Source organism: Triturus cristatus, chromosome 1_2 (genome assembly GCF_964204655.1).
Source record: "Triturus cristatus chromosome 1_2, aTriCri1.1, whole genome shotgun sequence".
NCBI lineage: Eukaryota > Metazoa > Chordata > Amphibia > Caudata > Salamandridae > Triturus > Triturus cristatus.
The window spans coordinates 448538197-448558031 of record NC_140580.1 but is presented as its reverse complement, the minus strand read 5'-3'; the positions used below and the strand labels follow the sequence as shown (position 1 = coordinate 448558031).

Here is a 19835-nt window from a genome sequence, read left to right as displayed (position 1 = left end):
TTCGCGGCCGCACGGCTGCTTTCCATAGCCAATAGGTCTCTCTTTTGGACCTTATAAGTATTTAGTTATGCAACTGTTGCATGGCTAAACACTTATAAGGTCCCAAAGGCGAGACCTATTGGCTATGCCAATGCTTGTTTTCACTTAAGTTAAAAATGTACTGCCTTCATTCATCACAGAACTCCACTTTAACGTTTGATCGCGTTTCCCATCTTCGCGTATCATTCTGAATCGGTCTTTGATCGGAAGATTTGTGGATGGCTGTTAGGCCTACCCGCGTCGGACTCGCTAGCAGTCGATGGAACGGACTCCATTCAAATTATGTCCCGGGTGTCACGCTAAATTTCCAGGCACCGACTTGCACGAAGTGTGCAATCTCTGTCTATCCCCGTAACACGACGAACGAGACTGCGACACGTGCCGATCAATTCAATCTAAGAAGACGCTCTGTGACCGTCAAGCTTAACGTCACGAAATGCATCAGCAAAGCGGCTCCGCTCCGGATATCTTCAGAGAAGACTCCGACCATGAAGAATCTATCGCCAAAGCCGAAGTAGAGGAAGAACATATCTCCGTGTCCGAAGCAGACTCCGACACGGAAGACCAAGAAGCACTGGGTCAACGTATCGTGACTACTGATACTTCCTTTCCCTACCACTTATTGAAGAAAAAGGCTCCGGTCCTTCCTCTGCCCTCAGGCCAAGATCGGCACAGAGAAAAAGTTTTGGACGGCCCGGCACCGAAACATAAATTAAAGCCTTCCAGCTCGGGATTGAGTCAGCCCCATACCTTTGCCGAACCGAAACCTTCAGCATCAAAATCGAAGCACATCGTTGTGGCCCTTCCCACACTACAGAAGAGTAAATCTTAGGAGCTGAAATTTTAGACGCAGAAAAATACAGCATCTACAGGGAAAACTACTGCTCCATCCAAAGAGCCTCGATTCGACGTTCCAGCTGCAAGCACAGATCCAAAACAAAAAGAACTGGTTATCCCTCCAGATACTAGACATATTCATGTGAAAATGCCAGAGAAAATGAAAATGGGCCTACAAGAGGACTACCACATTCCTTTAAAACCCAAGAATGTGAGTATTAACGCTTCTCCTCCTCCCATTACACCCCCTTCACCCTTTGACCCAAATTTGCTCATCACACCCAGAAATTCCCCACAACCTCAATCACCTAATACACTAGATGAAGGGAATGGGGATGAAGCTAGACCACAGTAAATTAATGACCCCTGGGATGACTATTATACAGATCCAATCATACACAACGATCCGGATCTATACCCCTCCAAACCCTCACCACCTGATAACCTAGGGTATATAGAGCTGCTTAAGAGGGCTGCTCAATACCATGGGGTGGAATTACACAAAGAGGCTCTTGAAAAGGACTTTCTATTTGAAAGCTTAAGTTCCTCTCAGAGCTGAACACAGACACTACCTATGCTTAAGGGAATGCTTAAACATACTGATGAATTTTTTTTAAAGATCCTGTGTGAGCAAGAATTATCACGCCCAGAATTGAGAAAAAGTATAAACCGGCTCCTACTGACCCCACTTACATCAAGGGTCAATTCCATTAGACTTACTTGTGGTTTCCAACGCTCGTAAACGGGCGAACTCACAAACTACAGGTGATGCCCCTTCTCCTGATAAGGAGTCAGTTAATTGATGCCTCGGGCAAAAGAATAGCATCACAAGCAGCCAATCACTGGCGAATTGCAAATGCGCAAGCCCTGTTAGCTCGTGACTATAGAGCTCATTATGATGAGCTAGAGAAATTAATACAGTTTTTACCTGACCAGCACAAAACCAAAGCCAATGGCCTAATTCAAGAGGGCAAATTAATCACTAATACTTCTATTAGGTGCACCTTAGACGCAGCAGACACAGCAGCCCGCGCTGTCAACACCAGTGAATTACTCCGCAGACATGCTTGGATCAGAATTTCAGGGTTTGAACCTGAAGTTCAAACTTCTATTATAAACCAACCCTTTGACAAAGAGCACCTCTTCAGTCCTACAGTTGACACTTCTCTAGAGAAGATGAAAAAAGTTACTGAGGTCGTAAAATCCATGGGGGCTTTGCAACTCCCTTTCAATAGGGGATACTTTAGGCGCTCCTTTTACAGGGGTGGCTCCAAAACCACTTCCTCTGAGAATCCCTCCCCCTCTTACCAGGGCAATAATCAATCATCCTCCTCAAGAGGTTACTTTAGGGGAGAATTCTGAGGAAACAACGGCAAGGGTAGAGGCGGAGGCAACTCAACATGCACTTCCCCTGCAAACATTAAACAGTGACTTCCCTCCTCTACCCCCCGATTATTTCACTTTTGTCGGGGATGTCTCTCCCAACTTCTACCCATCTGGAATACAATCACCTCAGACAGATGGGTTCTACAAATTATCCAATATGGTTATTGCCTGGAACTAACAGCCCCTCCCTCAAACATTTCTCCAAGATCACACACTATGTCTCAAGAACATCGGAACCTTCTCAAAGTAATAAGTTCTCTCTCTATTGGAAAAGGGAGTTATAGAGCCAGCCCCATTACAATATCAAGGGACTGGAGTATACTCCCTATACTTCCTAATTCCCAAAAGGACGGCTCTCTAAGGCCTATACTAGACCTTCGAGATCTAAATCTATACATCAATCAGATCACTTTCACATGGTAACACTCCAGCAAGTGCTCCCACTCCTTCAGCAAGGTGACTTTCTGTCAACCTTAGATTTAAAGGACGCCTACTTCCATATTCCAATCCACCCCGCTCATCGCAAATACCTCAGGTTTGTGGTAGGGTGACAACACTACCAATTCAAAGTGCGCCCTTTCGAAGTCACCACTGCTCCTAGGGTTTTTACCAAATGCCTGGCCCCAGCTCATCTACGAAGACTACACATTCACGTCTTCCCATACTTGGACGACTGGCTCATCAAAGCCAGTTCACAATCAGTGTCTACAACACACTTCCAAAACAGTACAGCTGCTTCACGATCTTGGATTCACAGTAAATCTGCCCAAGTCTCATCTCCAACCCTCCCACACACAGGCGTACTTGGGAGCCACTCTAGATACACAAAAAGCTCTAGCCTGTCCCAATCCAGCCAGAATACGCAACATTCAAGTTTTAATTTCTGTTCCAGCCCAGCCACTCATTACCAGCTCGGGTATTCATGCAGTTTTAGGAATGATGGCGTCTTGCATTTAAGCCTTCAGATGCGTTCCCTTTAGGAATGCTAAGCACGTCCGTGGAATCAGTCTCGGGGTCACTAATCAGATCTAGTGTTGGTGGACGGCCGCACTCATCGCTCTCTGCAGTGGTGGAATCCACAAAACCTTTCCAAGGTACGGCCCTTCATCAAACCTGTTCCACAGGCGGTGCTAACAGACACATTGCTCACTGGGGTGCTCATCTCCAAGCACACACCCTTCAGGTTAGGTGGAGTCAGTGGCAAAAACGGCTTCATATAAATCATCTAGAGCTGCTAGCAGCGTTTCTAGCGCTCAAAGCCTTTCAAGTTCACCTACTAGGCAAAGCTGTCTTAATACGTACAGACACCATGACAGCCATGTATTACATACAAAAATAGGGGGGGGGGGGGGACACTCTCTCCAACTGTCACAACTTGCACAGGCCATCTGGAGGTGGGCCATACCTCTCAAAATCGATCTCCTTGCAGAACATCTTCCTGGAGTAAACAACCAAATCGCAGACCTGCTCAGTAGGCAAAGACAACAGATTCACGAGTGGGAACTCCACCCTCAAGTTCTCCTCCCGTTCTTTTAAATGTGGGGCTTCCCAGACATAGACCTGTTCGCCACACAACAAAACACAAAATGCCCAAGCTTCGCCTCCAGATATCCACACCCATTGTTCAAAGGCAATGCACTATGGATGAACTGGTCGGGGATATTTGCCTTGCTTTTCCGCCTCCTACTCATTCTACTAGTGGTTCGGAAGCTCAAGAAGGAGTCCCTGACACGAATACTAGTTGCTCCCACATGGGCCCGTCAACCGTGGTTCACCACCCTGTTGGACTCTCAGTAGTCCCTCACTAAAAACTACATCTTATACCCAATCTCCTCACAGAGAGCTGTGGAGAGATAAGACACCCAGATCCCGGTCATCTCACCCTTGTGATCTGGCACCTGAAGTCATAGAATTTGGCTACCTTAATCTTCCGCCAGACTGCATGAACATTATCAAAAAGGCTAGATGTCCTACTACAAGGGCTTGTTTTGCAGCAAAGTGGAAACGGTTTGTTATTTATTGTAATAACAACCAAATCAACCCGCTTGATGCATCAGTTCAGAACATCCTCTGCTATTTACTGCATTTACAGCGCTCAAACGTAGCGTACACATCCATACGCTTACATCTTGCAGCAATAGCCGCATACCTTCAAAATAGACAACACCGGTCTCTTCGAAGTGCCTGTTATTAAAGCATTTATGGACGGACTCCAGAGTCATTCCCCCAAGACTTCCACCTGCCCCAGTCTGGAATCTCAACATTGTCCTCACCAGGTGAACTACAATTCCTCACTTGAAAAGTAGCTTTTTTCATAGCTATTACATCACTTCGACGTTAAAAGAGCATTACTCTTTAACATAGAAAGGACAAACCCTTTCCCTAAGACAAAACAACTTTTTGTAGCTTTTGCCCCACTTCATAAAGGCAATCCCATCTCAAAATCGGGAATTGCATGGTGGATAGTCAAATGCTTTCAGACATTCTATGCAAAAGCAAAACTAACATTAACAATTCCCTCTGCACTCCACTCGTAAAATAGGGGCTTCTATGGCTTTCTTGTGAAACATCTCCATAGATGACACCTGCAATGCTGCAACATGGTCTACACATTCACAAAGCACTACTGTGTAGATGTGTTGGCAAGATCGCAAGCTAGTGTGGGCCAGGCAGTTCTACGTACACTCTTTTGGAGATTACTACTTTATAGTCCATGCAAAGCATTAGATCTACAGCTCACCTGCCTCAAACGGAAATTGTTACTTACTCAGTATGCATCCGTTCTTGGTATGTAGAGCTGTAGACTCGCATGCGCCCACCCACCTCCCTGGGTACCTATACCTGTTGCAGTGATATCTTACTTGGATACATACACATGGACATCTCTATTCTACTACTCTTTCTAACTCCATTATCACCCTCTGCGGGGAAAACAATCTAACAATGGAGTCGATGCCCATGTGCACTATCAACGAAAGGAGGAGCCTTGTGACTGGAAAGACTTCTTTGAAGAAAAACAAAGTGCAAACTTCTTGACCCAACACTAGATGGCAGGCTATGCAAAGCATGTGAATCTGCAGCTCTACATGCCAAGAACAGATGCATACTGTGTAAGTAGCTAAAATATATATATATCACTGTTTACTGTACAGTTAAGAATTAACACAAACAAATTCTGAAGCTCGGCAAATTTCACTAGCCATGAAAACCATAAATGGCACATCAAGTACAGTGTTCATGAACTCACCCACAATATGACCGATAACATCACAAATGACATAAACGGACTCACAAGTGACATGACCTATTCCATTACCATTTTGTTATTAAGAGGACTAAGGCTACAGTATGATGTATTTTTTTTATTATGTTGTACAATGATTTTGTGCTCTCAAATGATCCTATTGATATACATTTTGTGACATAAGCATTGCATATTGGTGTGCGAGATATAGTTCGCATGGCTGGATGTAAAAGTTATGCATAACAGAGTGCAGTATAACTTTGTAATTTCTCTCGTACGGGCATTTCCATGTATAGTCGTAAGCGTTGAGTGGTCCGGCCCGCCTGTAGGGGACCCCAGCGCACTTTTTCGAATATATCTTCTTCAGTGCTGAAGTTCCCCTTTTTGCAGAAAGGCCCTGAAAAGTTACAAAAAGAGAGACTCAAAGGAAATATGCACCTAATACATAAAGTTGTAAGGACACAGAAAACAAGCTTTCACAGACCCTTTTGCTAAGAGATAAACAGATAAAGAAGTGCAGGGCAATGTAGCCAATAGGCTGCCATTATGAGTAAAGAAAAAGAAGACTTTGTCTTTAAGAACAGTGAGACCTCCAATAGCCCATCATACTCAGCCAGAGGCAGTTACCTCAGTTCTTTTCCCCGGCTCCTGCTGACATGACCCTTAAAGCATTGAACTCTACCTTTTTAGTTTATTTTTCTTCTAAATAGAACTTTAAAGTTCCGCGTTTTTTGCATCACTCAACGTCTTTTGTCTTCCTCTATTGAGTGATGTTTTTCTGACAGGAAAAGGGTATTTTTTCTGTTTAAATTCCTTCTCTTTTCGACAAATGTCCTTACTGCGGCAGGAAAAAAGGCCAAAACAGACCCCCACTAGTTCTGTATCATCTGTCTACCATCCTCTCACCTTCCTGCCGCCTGTGACATCTGCAAGACCTTCTCCAGATGAACCCTGCATGACCGGGAGAACATTTGCCTGCAGGGAAGGGACAAAGACAGCAAGAAGCCAGTGGGACCTCAGAGCGAGGGGGAGGTAATTCTTCCACCAGAGCTCTTCCCTCAGCCTCCAGTGGTCGTGGGAGGTCTGAGAGGCTTTTTTGAGGAAGAAAACGTTGTCGGTCCCGTTAGAGTTTGAGGAGGTCGATGGCAAGAGGAGGTACGGCACGGATATGCTTGCTGTCATTGACTGGCTCAACTCCATGTAAGCGTCTGCTTGACGTCAAGAAACACTTGAGACGTCGAGATCTGCATCACACCGCCAACTGACGTCAAGAGATGCGTGCCAACGAGAGTGGTTTATGTCGAAGCCGGTCGGCATCGAGGGCGAGCCTGCGTTGACAGGGGTCGATGTCAAAAAGCTGATCAATGTCGAAAATGAGTAGAGGATGACTGAGGTCGAGAAGGTCATCAAAATCGAGGGGAGCGCAAAAGCCCAGCAAAAGAAGGAGAATCTATTAATCATCCCATTCTTGCTCCAGGTCTCCATCTCTGGTAGAAGTACTCTCTCTTCTACCATTCCAATATCTTCTCCCACTGCCTTACCGACTCCGACATTCCTCCGGCATTACCAACTCCTCTTCCTCTTCCTCCTCCTCTGGTTCCTCAAACTCCAGTTTTGTTGGCACCAGCTCCACCAGCACCTGTAATTCCACCTTCTGCGTTGCCGCAGGTTCCTTTCACACCAATTCCTAGGAGATCGTGCTCAAGACCACACCATCGCTCTCGCCATGGTCACCATTCACCTGGACGTTCTCCTTCTAGATGGCAACACTGGTTCGCATCACAGATCAAGATCACAGTCCCACTGCCATTGCCATGGGGATATGTCCTCTTCCACTAGACTACTCTCCTACCTTGTCGGACTCACCTGCGCCTTGGTCCTCACAATTGCTCACATCAACACCTGTCGGGAGGTTCCGGTTTGAGGCGCAGTTAAATTTAATATACCCATGGCAGGTCCTACTCCATTGACTTCTGTGATCTTTGAAACACTTGACCAACACACATCCCTGAGACCTTTGCTCCCACTAGTGCCGGGTCTCCTTGAGCCAGTCATGCAATGGTTCCTCACTCCAGCTGTAGCAGCCTCCAGGCTCCATAAGAAATACTACCCTCTATAGCAAGATCCACTCTTTCTGCGAGTTGATCTTCCTCCTGACTCGGTTGTGATATTAGCTGCCCATAAACCTCCCGCCACGTCTCCATAGGCTACTTCTCCCCCTGATGAGGAGAGTAAAAGGTTGGACTCGTTGGGCCGCAAGGTCTGCAACACAGCGGCTACGTCCATGAAAGCGCCCAGCACCACAGCCCTCCTAGGGAGGTATGATCGAGCCTTGTGGAATTGCATCCTTCACTTCGCGGATCACCTTCCAAAAGAAGACTGGGAGGATTTCCTAGAAATCATCCAGGAGGCAGCCATGGTCTCTAACCAGATCATCAGTGTGGCGGCGGATTCCTTGCTTCTAGTTGCCCACAGTTACTCTCATGGGGTCTCCTTACGCAGACATGCAAGGCTCTGACTAACATCACTGAAGCTTGATGCTCAGCTCCATCTTCAGAACTTACCCTTTTCGGGCTACACTCTGTTTGGCTCGCATGCCGATGACAAAATGCAGAGGATGAAGACTGAGATGGATACTTTGAAAGCAGTAGGGTTCGAGAAATCGAAAGAATCACCCATTCGTTCCGGCCCTACCACCGTTTTTACTCTTCGCAGAGGGTTCAAACCCCTCAATGGCATTCCGGGAGATCACAACAGTATCAAAGGTCCTACCAGCCTTGGCGCAAGCAGCAGAGGGGACGGTCTACACAGCATGCTAAACAAGGGGTCTGACAACCTGCTGCATCAAAACCCTGAATCCTTTCTTCCCCCTCTTCCGTTACCTACTCGGGTAGGGGGAAGCATTGCAAATTACCTGCCAGAGTGGCAACGCATAACAGACACCTGGGTCTTGAATATTGTAAAAAAAAAAAAGAAAAAAAAAAGGCTATTGTCTCAGATTCACTGCTCCACCACCATCTATTCCACCGAGGTCATCCACGTCTCGCTTCGATCTTCTACAGGATGAAGTCAACACTCTGTGTCACAAGATAGCAGTGGAATCTGTCCCTCGAAACCAACGAGGACAGGGCATTTACTCCATGTACTTTCTCGTGCTGAAGAAGGGCAAGCAAGAGTTCAGGCCCATTCTCGATCACCGAATTGCAAACAAATGGATCTGAAAGGAAAGGTTCAGGATGCTGGTGTTACATCAAATATACCCTCAACTTCAACAGTCAGACTGGCTTTGCTCAATAGTCCTGCAAGTCGCTTATTTCCAGATTTCCATTGCAAAGTCACATCGGAATTCCTCCGATTTGTCGTGTGGCAGAGCCACTACCAATACACGATTCTACTGTTTGGGCTCAAGTCAGCACCCAGGACATTTTCTAAATGCATGGCTGTGGTGGCAGCGCATCTACAAAAACACTGGATCTTTGTCTATCCATATCTGGATGACAGGCTGATCAAGGCGTCCTCCTTCCCAGAAGTCCAATTGCATTTCCAATGGACTTGCGATCTTCTTTATGGGTTGGGTCTTTACATCAATTTTCAAAAGTCCACGTGAACACTAGTCCAGACGTTGTACTACTTAGGAGCTACCATCGACACACTACAGGAAAAGGTGTTTCCTTCGGAGGAACGACGTTTATCCATTCTCCAGAAGTGTCACAAACTCCAGCGTATAGCCCCTTCAACAGTCCGCATAATCTCCTTGACTCAATGGCCTCCTACATATTTCAACTCCCATTGCTCGCCTCCACGTGCACCCTCTCCAGGAGTGCTAGGAGAATCAGTGGAACCAGTTCTCAAGGAATTGGAAGGACAAGAGCACCCTATCCACTCATGCCGTCAGATCACTCCAGTGGTGGTGGTCCCAAAACATTTCCTGAAGGGAATGCCTTTTCACCAGCAGGACCCAACATAGACCATTGTGACAGATGCCTCTCTGGGAAGCCTACATGGGTCACCTGCAGATACAAGGCGTATGGTCCTCGAGGGAAAAGACGACATACCACATCATCCTCCTTGAACTCCGTGTAGTTCACCTGGCACTCAAGGCGTTTCATCCTTTGTTCACATCCAACACACTGCTTGTTCAGACAGACCGTACAACCACCATGTACTATCTGAACAAGCAGGGGGAAACACGGCCCAGAGCCCTGTCACAAGAAGCTCAAAGGCTCTTGCTTCTCGCTAGGAATCTAAAGATAATAGCCGCTTGCCTGCCAGGTGATCAGAATGTCCAGGCAGACGCGCTCAGCAGAACTCTCGACGTAAACCACGAGTGGATGCTAAATGAGGTTGTACAAGATATTTTCAGCTTGTGGGGCACACCCTCTACAGACCTTTTCGCCACGGTGGAAGCCAAATTATGCTGCGACTTTGCCACAAGGTTTTACCATCCAAGGGTCTTTGGGAATGTCCTATAGATCGACTGATCCAACAAATTTCTTTATGCTTTTACACCAATACCTCTGATCCTGGTAGTCCTGCGCAAGCTCTCAACCACAACAGCCAAGATGATCCTCATCGCACCGGAGTAGCCGAGAGTCTGTGGTTTCCGTACCTGCTTCGTTGGTCGCTCCGTCCACATCTCAGGCTACCATGCAGGCCAGACCTTCTCACGAAGTTTAGAGGTCAACTATTACACCCTAACCTCTCCTCTTTGCTTTTGGCAATATGGCTCCTGAGATAGTACAGTACGGCAAGCTGAACCTACCTCAGAATGGTTTGGACATTCTAAAGGAAGCAAAGAGTCCATCTACGTGATCTGGGTATGCCTTTAATTGGAGATTTTGCATTTGGTAATCTTCCAGGCAGATCGATCCCACATCTTGCCAGGAGGATGTCATTTTCTCACATTTGGTAAACCTTGCTAAATCTGGCCTCCAGTTCTCTTCCATCAGAGTCAACTTGTCGGCCCTCATAGCATACTGGAAAAGTCCTTCACAAACCTCTTTCTTTAGGATTCCAGTCATTAAAGATTTGCTGGAAAGGTTAAAGAAGGTGTTTTTTCCAGTTAGACGTCCTTATCCACCATGGGAACTGAACGTAGTACTTTCTCGTCTCATGCTTCCGCCTTTTGAGCCTATTCAGAAGACGTCACTTCAACAACTGCCTTCCTGGTGGCTATGATATCAGCACGGAGAGTTAGTGAGATACAGGCCCTTTGTGCTCTTGAGCCATACAGTCTTCCACTCTTCCAAAGTAGTGTTCCATACCCATCCCAGGTTTCTACCTAAGGTGGACTCGTATTTTCACATAAATCAGACTCTCTTTGCCCACTTCCTTTCAAAACCCATCTTATCCAGCGGCGAGTGCCCTCCACTCACCGGATGTAAAGAGAGTATCTGAAAGAGACTGTAGTTATAGAATCCTTACCTTTAGAATTACCCTCCGGCGTCAGACTGAATCCGGGGATTTTTTCTTTAGCAGTACCCCTATGTGTCGGTAGGTGGCATCAGTTGACTCCACGTCCATAGTCTGCGTGTTCGCCGGGATGACGTCCCGGGGTCTGGACTCTGCCCATGCGTGCTGCCATCAGTTGTTTCTTTTTCCGCACCAGCCTAGCGCAGATCCGAAGAGAGCTTGCCCTTTTAGTCATTTTTTGACTAACTTTTTTTCCTGACTTTTGTCGACATCTTATTGAGTCTTCGACTCCTGGTCCACGAGAGATGTCACATTGCCTGACTGGATTCAAGCCGTGCAAGGCCTGTAACCGCCTGTCAGTTACAGACCCCACCTCATGTGCCTGGAGCGCGACCGCCACCCGAAGTCGTGCTCCGACTGCCGGGTCATAGATTTCTAGTCTTTGTGTGAGCGGTCCCGACAGCTCTTGGAGGCGCGGCACCATTCGTGAACGAAGCCTTCGCACTCCTTGGGTAGATTGAAGCACAAGAAGGCGAAGAAGCACCGTCGCTCTTCGCCTTCTCCCCGTACGTTGGCTGACGCAACGTGGGACCCGGAGCGTCGCCGCTCTCCAGTACCGTCTTCGCAGCCTGCTTCTGGGATGGCTCCGCGCTTCCCTCCTTATCCCGGAGCGTCCCCTGCCCAGTTTTCAACTTTTTACGAAGCGCTTCACGGCATCTTTGGGCAGCCAGACTCCGTCATTGCTCCTTTGGGCCACGCGGACTTGGCTGGGGACCCTGGACCTTCGCTGCTGGCGGCTCCTGCACCAGAGGGCCCTCGGGGATCCAGGCCTGGATACGGATAGACGCCAGTCGACATCACAGTATCTTCCCTGGCGCCAATTCCAGTGACGGCGCCCGGTTACCGGTTGTGCTCCTGACCTGCGCCAACCCCAGCCTCACCCTGGACTTAGAAACGGCGTCGGACTGACGTCGGTGCCGTAAGGTACGCTTGTGCCTCTGTTCACTCTTGGTTTTCCTTTCAGTCCTGAATGGCAACCAGATGTGGGTGAGGAGGACTGGGAGGTGTCTGTGGACCCTTTGGCTGACCAGCTTGATGAGCCGGACTGGCAAGTGGAACTAGGTGATGCCAGCGGTTGGGATACCTCCCCAGACCTTGGCATGCTCCCCACCCCCTACTGTGGCTACAGGGTATGGAGCTTCATACGCAGTGGTGTTGTGTAGAGCAGCTGAGGCCTTGGGCCTGGAGCTTCCTACGGTGGCAGTCTGGAATAACCTCCTGACAGAGGTGCTTCAACCGGCAGTGGCCTTTTCGGAGCCCCTTCTGCCTTTTAATGAAGCCCTCACCGACATCCTTCTGGGCACTTGGTCCAAGCCCAACACAGGGGCTCCTGTGGACAGGATAATTGCCCAACACCACCGCCCAGCCCTGGGCAACCCACTTTTCCTCTCCCAACACCTGACCCCCGAGAGCTTGGTGGTCCAAACCTCTTCCTGAAAAGGCGCATTCCCTACTGCACCCCCAGATCAGAAATCCAAGAAGCTGGACCACCTTAGGAAGAAAATGTTTTCTAGGGCTGCGGTTGGTGAATACTGCATGCCTCTGGGGCTGTTATACCCATACAGTGTGGGATATGGTTGCGCAAGTGCTGCTACAGTGCTTTGAGGAGGCTTGGGCCGTTCTCACCCGCGCAGTCGTAGAGGGTCACGACACAGCTAAGTTCTCAATTAGATGTGGGCTGGATACCGCCGACACTCTGGGCATAACGGTTTCCACGTCAGTAGCCTTGAGGCGCTACACCTAGTTGAGGACGTCTGGCTTCTCAGGGAATGTTCAATCCACCCTTCTGGACCAAACCTTTGATGTCTGGCGCCTGTTCAGTGACAAGACGGACTCCGCGCTCGTGCGCTTTAAAGATTCTAGGGCAATGGCCAGGTCCTTGGGCATCGCCATAATTTATCGCCCCACGCAGTCTACTTTTCGCCCCTTTCGCGGCTACGGAAGGGGTGCCCCACCATGTTCAACCCAGTCTAGCCATGGGGGTCACGCAAGCTGCCCAGCCGATGCGTAACTGCGGATGTGGGACCCAGCGACGTGGGTCTTGGGGCCAGCAGGAAGGCCGCTCCACCCATAACCCCCCTGCAGCAGCCCCCAAACCCTCCTAGTCTGACCTTTCAGGGCCACCAGAGGCCAGTCGGCAACAGAATTCACCATCACCTCCCCCCAACAGCAGAACATCACGTCGGACAGGTGGGTTTTGCAGATAGTCCGTAGGGGCTACTCCCTCCCCTTCAAAACTACCCCCCCCACCACCCCCCTTTACACGACCATTCTTCCATTGCATGTCGGAAGATCACTTGTTCCAGAAGTAGGTCGTGGTTGCTACTCTCACTACTTTCTGGTACCCAAGAAGGACAAAGGCCTGCATCCTATCTTAGACCTCAGGGCCCTCAACCGCTTCCTTCGGAAAGAGGTTTCTAATGCTCACGTTGGCTCAGGTCCTGTCTTCCCTCAACCCCGGAGACTGGATGGTAGCGTTGGACTAGCAGGATGCATAGTTCCATATCTCCGTCCTGCTAGCCCACAGGCGTTACCTGCGTTTCTCGGTAGACCACGAGCATTTTCAGTTTACCGTGCTTCCCTTTGGCCTTACGAGCGCCCCTCGCTTGTTCACGAAAGTGATGGCAGTGGTCGCAGCTCATCTGCACATATCAGGGGTTCCAGTCTTCCCCTATCTCGACGACTGGGTGATGAAGGCTGGCTCACGCTAGGCTGTCGTCTCCCACCTCCAGACTACGGTGGTCTGCATGCTGTGAGAAAGTGGCTCTGTATATACTGTTGCCAAATAGGTACAGGGTGTACAGAGTCCACAGTCCCCAGAGGTTTGGCAGAGGCTAAAGTTAGATAAAACCTTACTCTCTAAAGTGGTAGCTTGGTCGAGCAGTAAGGCAGTATCAGAAGACAGTGTAAAGCATTTGTTGTACACACTCAGTCAGCAAATGGTTTCACACACTCAAGAACTGAACTCTAGGCCAATGGTTTATATATAAAAAATATATGCTTGTTCTATTTTAGAACCAACAATAGGTATTAAAATATACTTTCTCAGAATGAGATGCTTTATATAAATACTTTTTCAATATGCAATTGGCTTTTGTAGAAAGTTACAAGTGGTTGCAATAGGCAACACTATTTTAAACACAATCATGCATTGAGTTCAATGGAAATTTCAAGTTATTTGTAATAGATTACTTGTAGGATTACTTTTGTGATTCCAGGACTGGATCCTAGATTCAGTCCTGGGACAGTAGTTAGAAACAAGTGATAAAAGTCGACTTTGTTACTGTGATGATTTTTAGACCATATTTTGCTATTTTAAGAGTTGACACTTAGAAAATATTTCATAGAAAAACAGTCAATGATTTCCTATGGGAGAAAATTGGGTTACTGGTAAGTACAGTTGTGAGTATTTTTCAGAGTCAGCGCTGGGCACCAAGATCCAGCACTGGGAGCCCACCTAATAGCAGGTCCGTATTTTCGTTTTCGTTACTCTGCTGATTTTTTGTGAATATTTAAAGTTTTGAAAAGTCCACACTTAGAAGAAATTTCAGGAAAAAACAGTCAATGTTACCCTATGGAGAAAATTGAGTTATCGGTTTAAAGGTAAGTACTCGACTGGCAGAGTTAAGGTTCTGGGCATAGACTCGGGGGTCTCCCAGGGTCAGGTAGGTACAGTTGGTTCACCCTCAGTGGCACAGGGGCAGCTGGGTGCAGAGAGAGTTAGGCCCAATGTTATCCTATGAGAGGTAGGGGGGCTTTGGTTGGTGGCTGCTGACTAGCAGGCCACGCAGCTGTGGGAGCTGGGCTCCTGGTCAGGGCAAGTGGGGAAGTAAATGGGTGCAGAGGTTGCACTGCCAGGGCCACTCGGGCGGCTGGGTGCAGGGTGCTTTTGAGCCTTCGGGCGCTCAATTGATTTCAATGGGAAAGCTCCGGTTTAGAAAAAGACTGCAAGCCCGGGGACAAAGATTCTTCAGGTGCCACCACCACTTCGAGAGGTAAGTTGGGTAGTTGGAGGATAGGTAGGTTCCCCGGGATTTGCCACAGGGGGCCACGGGGCGCCGGGTGCAGGGGTACCTTTTGGTGTCGGAAATCTTACCCTCTGTTGATCGCGGTTGGGGGGGGCATCTGGTTCTGAGGTTGCAGGCTTCTTCAGGAGTGTCGAGGGAGGACCTTGGGTGCCGGATTCGGGGTCACAGTCGCCGTGGGGTCGTCCTCTGGGTCTTTGTTCACTCCGGCACAGGCCAAGCTTGGCGGGTGCAGTGTGTGCTGGGTTCGCGGTTCCGGGCTGCTGCCAGGGATTAGAGGTAGATTTTGAGTAGAGCCTCTACTTATGGGAGTCCCAGGGGGCTTAGAGTCAAAAGGTATCCAGGTCCTCCGGGGTTTGTAAGGTTGCTGGCCGCAAGAGATGCCGGGTTGGAGCAGGAGCAGGTTCGAGAGTCGACAGGCCGGTAGGGCTGGGGCCAAAGCAGTTGGTGTCTTCCTCTTCTTAGCAGCTGCAGGGCAGGTCTTCTTTCTTCTAGCTCTTCTTCGGATTCTGGAATCTGGGGAAGGACTGTTCAGGGTGCCCCTAAATACCAGATTTAGGGGCGTTACAGGTAGGTGAAGGGCAGGGACCAATGGGTCCCTGTCCTGGGGTGGGTACACCCCCTATCCTGCCTCTCTCCTGTGGGAGGGGGGCAGTAGCCTAGTTTTGATTGGGCAGGTCTTCCCATCTTCAAGATGGCAAGAGCCTGGGGATGTGCTTCACCTCTCCTCCCCCACCTGAGGGGTGGGGTTGGCAGGCTGGCACATCCCCTGTCCTTATTTGGGGTTTCCGGCCAAGCTTTCCGCCAGAGTGGGGGGGGGGGGGGGGTTGCAGTGGCCTGGGGAAGCTCAGAGGCGGCATGCCTTTGAAGCTTCCCCCTGCCAATCCTGGGGAAGGAGATCTAGCACCTCGCCCAGGATGTGCATTGTTGCAGGCCCAGGAGAGCAGGGGCTCTCCTACCCAGGGGTCCAGCAACATGTCTGCTGTGTGGCAGCCTAGGCAGCCTCTCAGACCAGATGTGGATTGTAGGTTAGGTTTCAGGGGGCATCTCTAAGATGCCCTCTGGGGTGCTTGGTACATTAAATCCCCTCTGGCATCAGTGTGGGTTTAATGTGCTGAGAAGTTTGATACCAAACTTCTCAGTCTTCAGTGTTGCCATTATGGTGCTGTGGAGTTCGTGTTTGACGAGCTCTCAGCACCGTGTACTCTTAAATGGCAGTACTGCACTTACAGTGCCCAGGAATGGACCAGGGTACTGTAGGGGCACAGGGCTCCTGCGCCCACACCACTGGCATAGGGCACCCAGCTAAAGGGGTGGCTGATGTATGCCAGGGCAGTGTAGGTGGTGGGCATGGCACACAGGGATGTGTGCCATGTCGACTCTTTGTTTTGTCTGGTACCCAGACACTCAACCTGCAAGGGCAGTGTGTGTGTGTTAGGGTACAGGGCCTCTAAGGGTGGCACAATGAGTGCTGCAGCCCTTAGAGGCCTTTCCTGGTCACAAGGCCCTGGGTACCTAGGGTACCATTTACCAGGGGCTGACATGTGGCCAGGATTTGCCAATTTGGGTTTTAGGTTTTTAAGGAAGGAACATAGGCCCTGGGCACCTGATTGGCAGGAGTCCAGGGCACACTCAGTCAAAGTACATTCAGCAATTCAGCAAAAAGTGGGGGCATACCATGCATAAAAGATGGCACTTTCTCACACATGCATTCGCTGGGGTTCACTCTCAACTTGCTGAAGTCACACCTGACTCCCTCTCAGAAGCTCCATTTCATCGGAGCAGTTCTGGATACAGCATAGTTTCGGGCTTATCCTCCCGAGCAGCGAGTCCGGGATATTCAGGCTATTATACCGATGTTTCAGCCTCTATCCCGGATTTTGGTGAGATTGACTCTGAGGCTGCTGGGCCTCATGGCCTCCTGCATCCTACTGATGGATCATGCCTGGTGGCATATGCAGGCTCTGCAGTGGGACCTGACGTTCCAGTGGGCGCAGCATCAGGCAGGGGAATCTTTCCGATGTACAGATCTTGGGGAGGACTGCATGACAATTGTGGTGGTGGCTCACAAACCAGGATTGGGTCAGCGGCAGATCCCTCCCCCAACCAGAGTTCACGGTAGTGACTGATGCCTCACTCCTGGGATGGGGCGGCCACCTGGGAGAGGCAGAGATCAGGGGTCTCTGGCAGAGTCCGGTCTCCACATCAACCTTCTGGAGCTAAGGATTCTGTTAGAATTCTTGCAGTCAGGAGGGTGAAGGACCTCGCCCTCTCGGCACAAGTCCTGCAAATCTCCGCTGCCTGCTTTGGAAAAATGAGATCTAGCAGGAAATGTTTACGTTTCCTACCAGAAGAGAGCCGTAGGACTATAGTCCATGCGTTGGTATACTCCCTGCTAGATTATGCCAATTGCCTCTACCTGGGGTTGCCTGGCTTCCTGATCCACAGGCTACAGATGGTGCAGAATGCAGCTGCGAGGCTAATCCGTAGAGTCCCTGTTCGCCAGCACATTTCCCCACACTTGAGACGGCTTCAATGGCTCCCGGTGACCAGGAAGATTGATTTTGATGGAACTCGCCCTCTATTTTCGAGCCATCCATGGCAAGGGCACACGCTTCCTCAGGTTTAGGCTTAGTCTATATCGGCAGGAGCGGACCTTGACATTAAATCAGCAGCGTCTCCTCAATGTCTCACATTTTGCAAAAATGCGACAGAGGCAGGTCCTTCACAGTAAGGACTGACAAACTTTGGAACGTCTTATCTAGTCACCTGTGCATGTTAGAAATGGAACATGAGTTTAGAAAGGCCTTAAAAGCCTGACTCTTTAGGCAGGGGGTAGTACCTTGAGCTTCTCAGTCTCTCTAGTCTGTTTTTTTTATTTGCGCTGGGACACCTCTGTAGAGGTAGCTGTGCGCTTAATAAATGCCCATTGATTGATTGAACACATACTCTACATACACCTTCCTTCTAGTGTTGGGCTCGGATGTTTGCAGATAATCTTTCTATGAATAAAGGCTTAGGAGTCACGGGATGTACTGTGAGTCAACTCTTAGTTGGCAACGTGAATGATTACTGGCTCCATTTTAGACTGTGTTTTGCTCATTGAGTTCAGACGTGTACTGAATGGACTCTGAATCACGACATGTACCTATGCTTTCTTTCGGGCCCCATGGTTAAACACAACAATCCTAACCGTAGAAAACCTTTGTCATTTGCAATTTTCTCAAAAACAGCCTTTGGAGACTGACACCACTTAATCATCTCCCAACTGCCAGGGCGTCGGGCCGTCTTTGGGTCCGTGTACCCCCTTGTCTTCAACTTCTCCCTAGAGAATGCACACACAGGACGCCTTTCAGTACTGTCCCTGGTGCCACATGAAGTATCCATGCTTTGACCATCTCGAGGCCTGTAACCTCTGCCTCTCCCCTGGCCAGGACAATGCTGTTTGGAAAGCCTGACTGGCCATTCGGTTGATGAAGAACCTCAGATACTGATACTTTAAGCACACCAGAAAATGCACCAGCAATCTGCCTGTGATGTGTCTGATAATTTCAGAGAACCGGCCCCTCTTGGCATCGAGGAAGATGAGGACGCTCGCTCTTCAGCAGTCCGGAGGACCGACCATCGCCCAGTCCAGAGGCGGACCTTTGCTAGCGGCTCAGACCATTAGGAAGAAGAGGACGATCCCTTGACCTCCACAAGTAGTGACCATTGAACAAAGATCTCTGCCAGGTTGCCTTTCCTGCTTTAGGAGCAGAGACATCTACAGCTGCCATTATGGGAATGGATATCCACCCACAACAAGGATCGTAAAAGTGCGAAAAAGGATCCCAAAAGTCAGATCTGCCTAAGGCTCTTGGTTAAGTTGTACCGGTTCTTGGCCCGTTGTACAAACTCCAACTTGTACAAGGTGCTGCTGAGGTGCTTTTTTTATGAGCCGTGCACACGGGCCCCCTCTTGTAGTCTCTCGCCTGATCTGCAATATGAAACTGCTTGGGCGAGACAACAAGACTGCAGTGGTAGTGAAATGCATCACAGATGACGTTCGCATTCAGGACATCCCCAAACTCAAGGTGTTTGCCCTAAAAGTCCCTGATTGTGCTCGCGACCGCATCCTGAAGCCCAAATTAATGACATTTGATCAACTGGCCTTGCAATCACCCAAGGGAAAGAAGACTGTGCTGCTCTCAGGTCCTTGCAAGGCCCTTGTGGTGTACAGGCACTTTGACAGAACACCGGATCAGCCACACCAAGCCTTTTATTCTGTCTAAGGGCAGGAAGTTTGAACGTGCCCGAGGTCACAGAGCCAGCGGAGGGTACAAGAACTAAAGACCTAGTTTCCACTTTGTGCATAGTAAAAAGATCTTTCAGTTTCTCTCTCTCAAAAAAAAAGACCTCTGCCAGGGTTGTGAGTATGGTTGGCACCGACACACGTTAAGTCTCTTAAAAAGCCCTACTCCAAAAATAGAGCTCAGCACCCAAGGGGGCCAAGCGTCCAGGCCTGTGCTGAAATCATAAACAGGCCTTAGGATCTCTGCTCCGGTTGATCCTGAACAAAGGCATCTGAGCCGGCAAAGCTCCTGTTCAAGGGCGTCTGTCCTTTGCAGGGGTCACCATTATTCTGCATACACCTTCACTCCACTCGAAGCCGAAGGCTCCTTAGGTGCCCAAGCCATGTTCGACTACAGGGCAACCATTGACGTCAGACTTCTATGAGTCTGAGCAGCGGGTCCGCCAAAGACTGCAGGAGGAGCTGGATGCAAGGCAGAAAACACTTTATTCATACTATGCCTAGGAAGATTTTAGCGAAGCCGCCCTCTGCTGAAATCTGT

General features: G+C 49.2%; 1 protein-coding gene and 1 pseudogene across 2 annotated transcripts in view; both read left to right on the top strand.

The window, feature by feature from the left end:
* Positions 1-19835, top strand: part of MARCHF5 (membrane associated ring-CH-type finger 5) — a 259605-nt gene that overhangs the window by 75496 nt on the left and 164274 nt on the right. The window lies entirely within an intron of this gene.
* Positions 18781-19332, top strand: LOC146867475 (large ribosomal subunit protein eL18B pseudogene; annotated as a pseudogene). The gene has a single exon (XR_014966093.1). The product of XR_014966093.1 is annotated as a large ribosomal subunit protein eL18B pseudogene (transcript).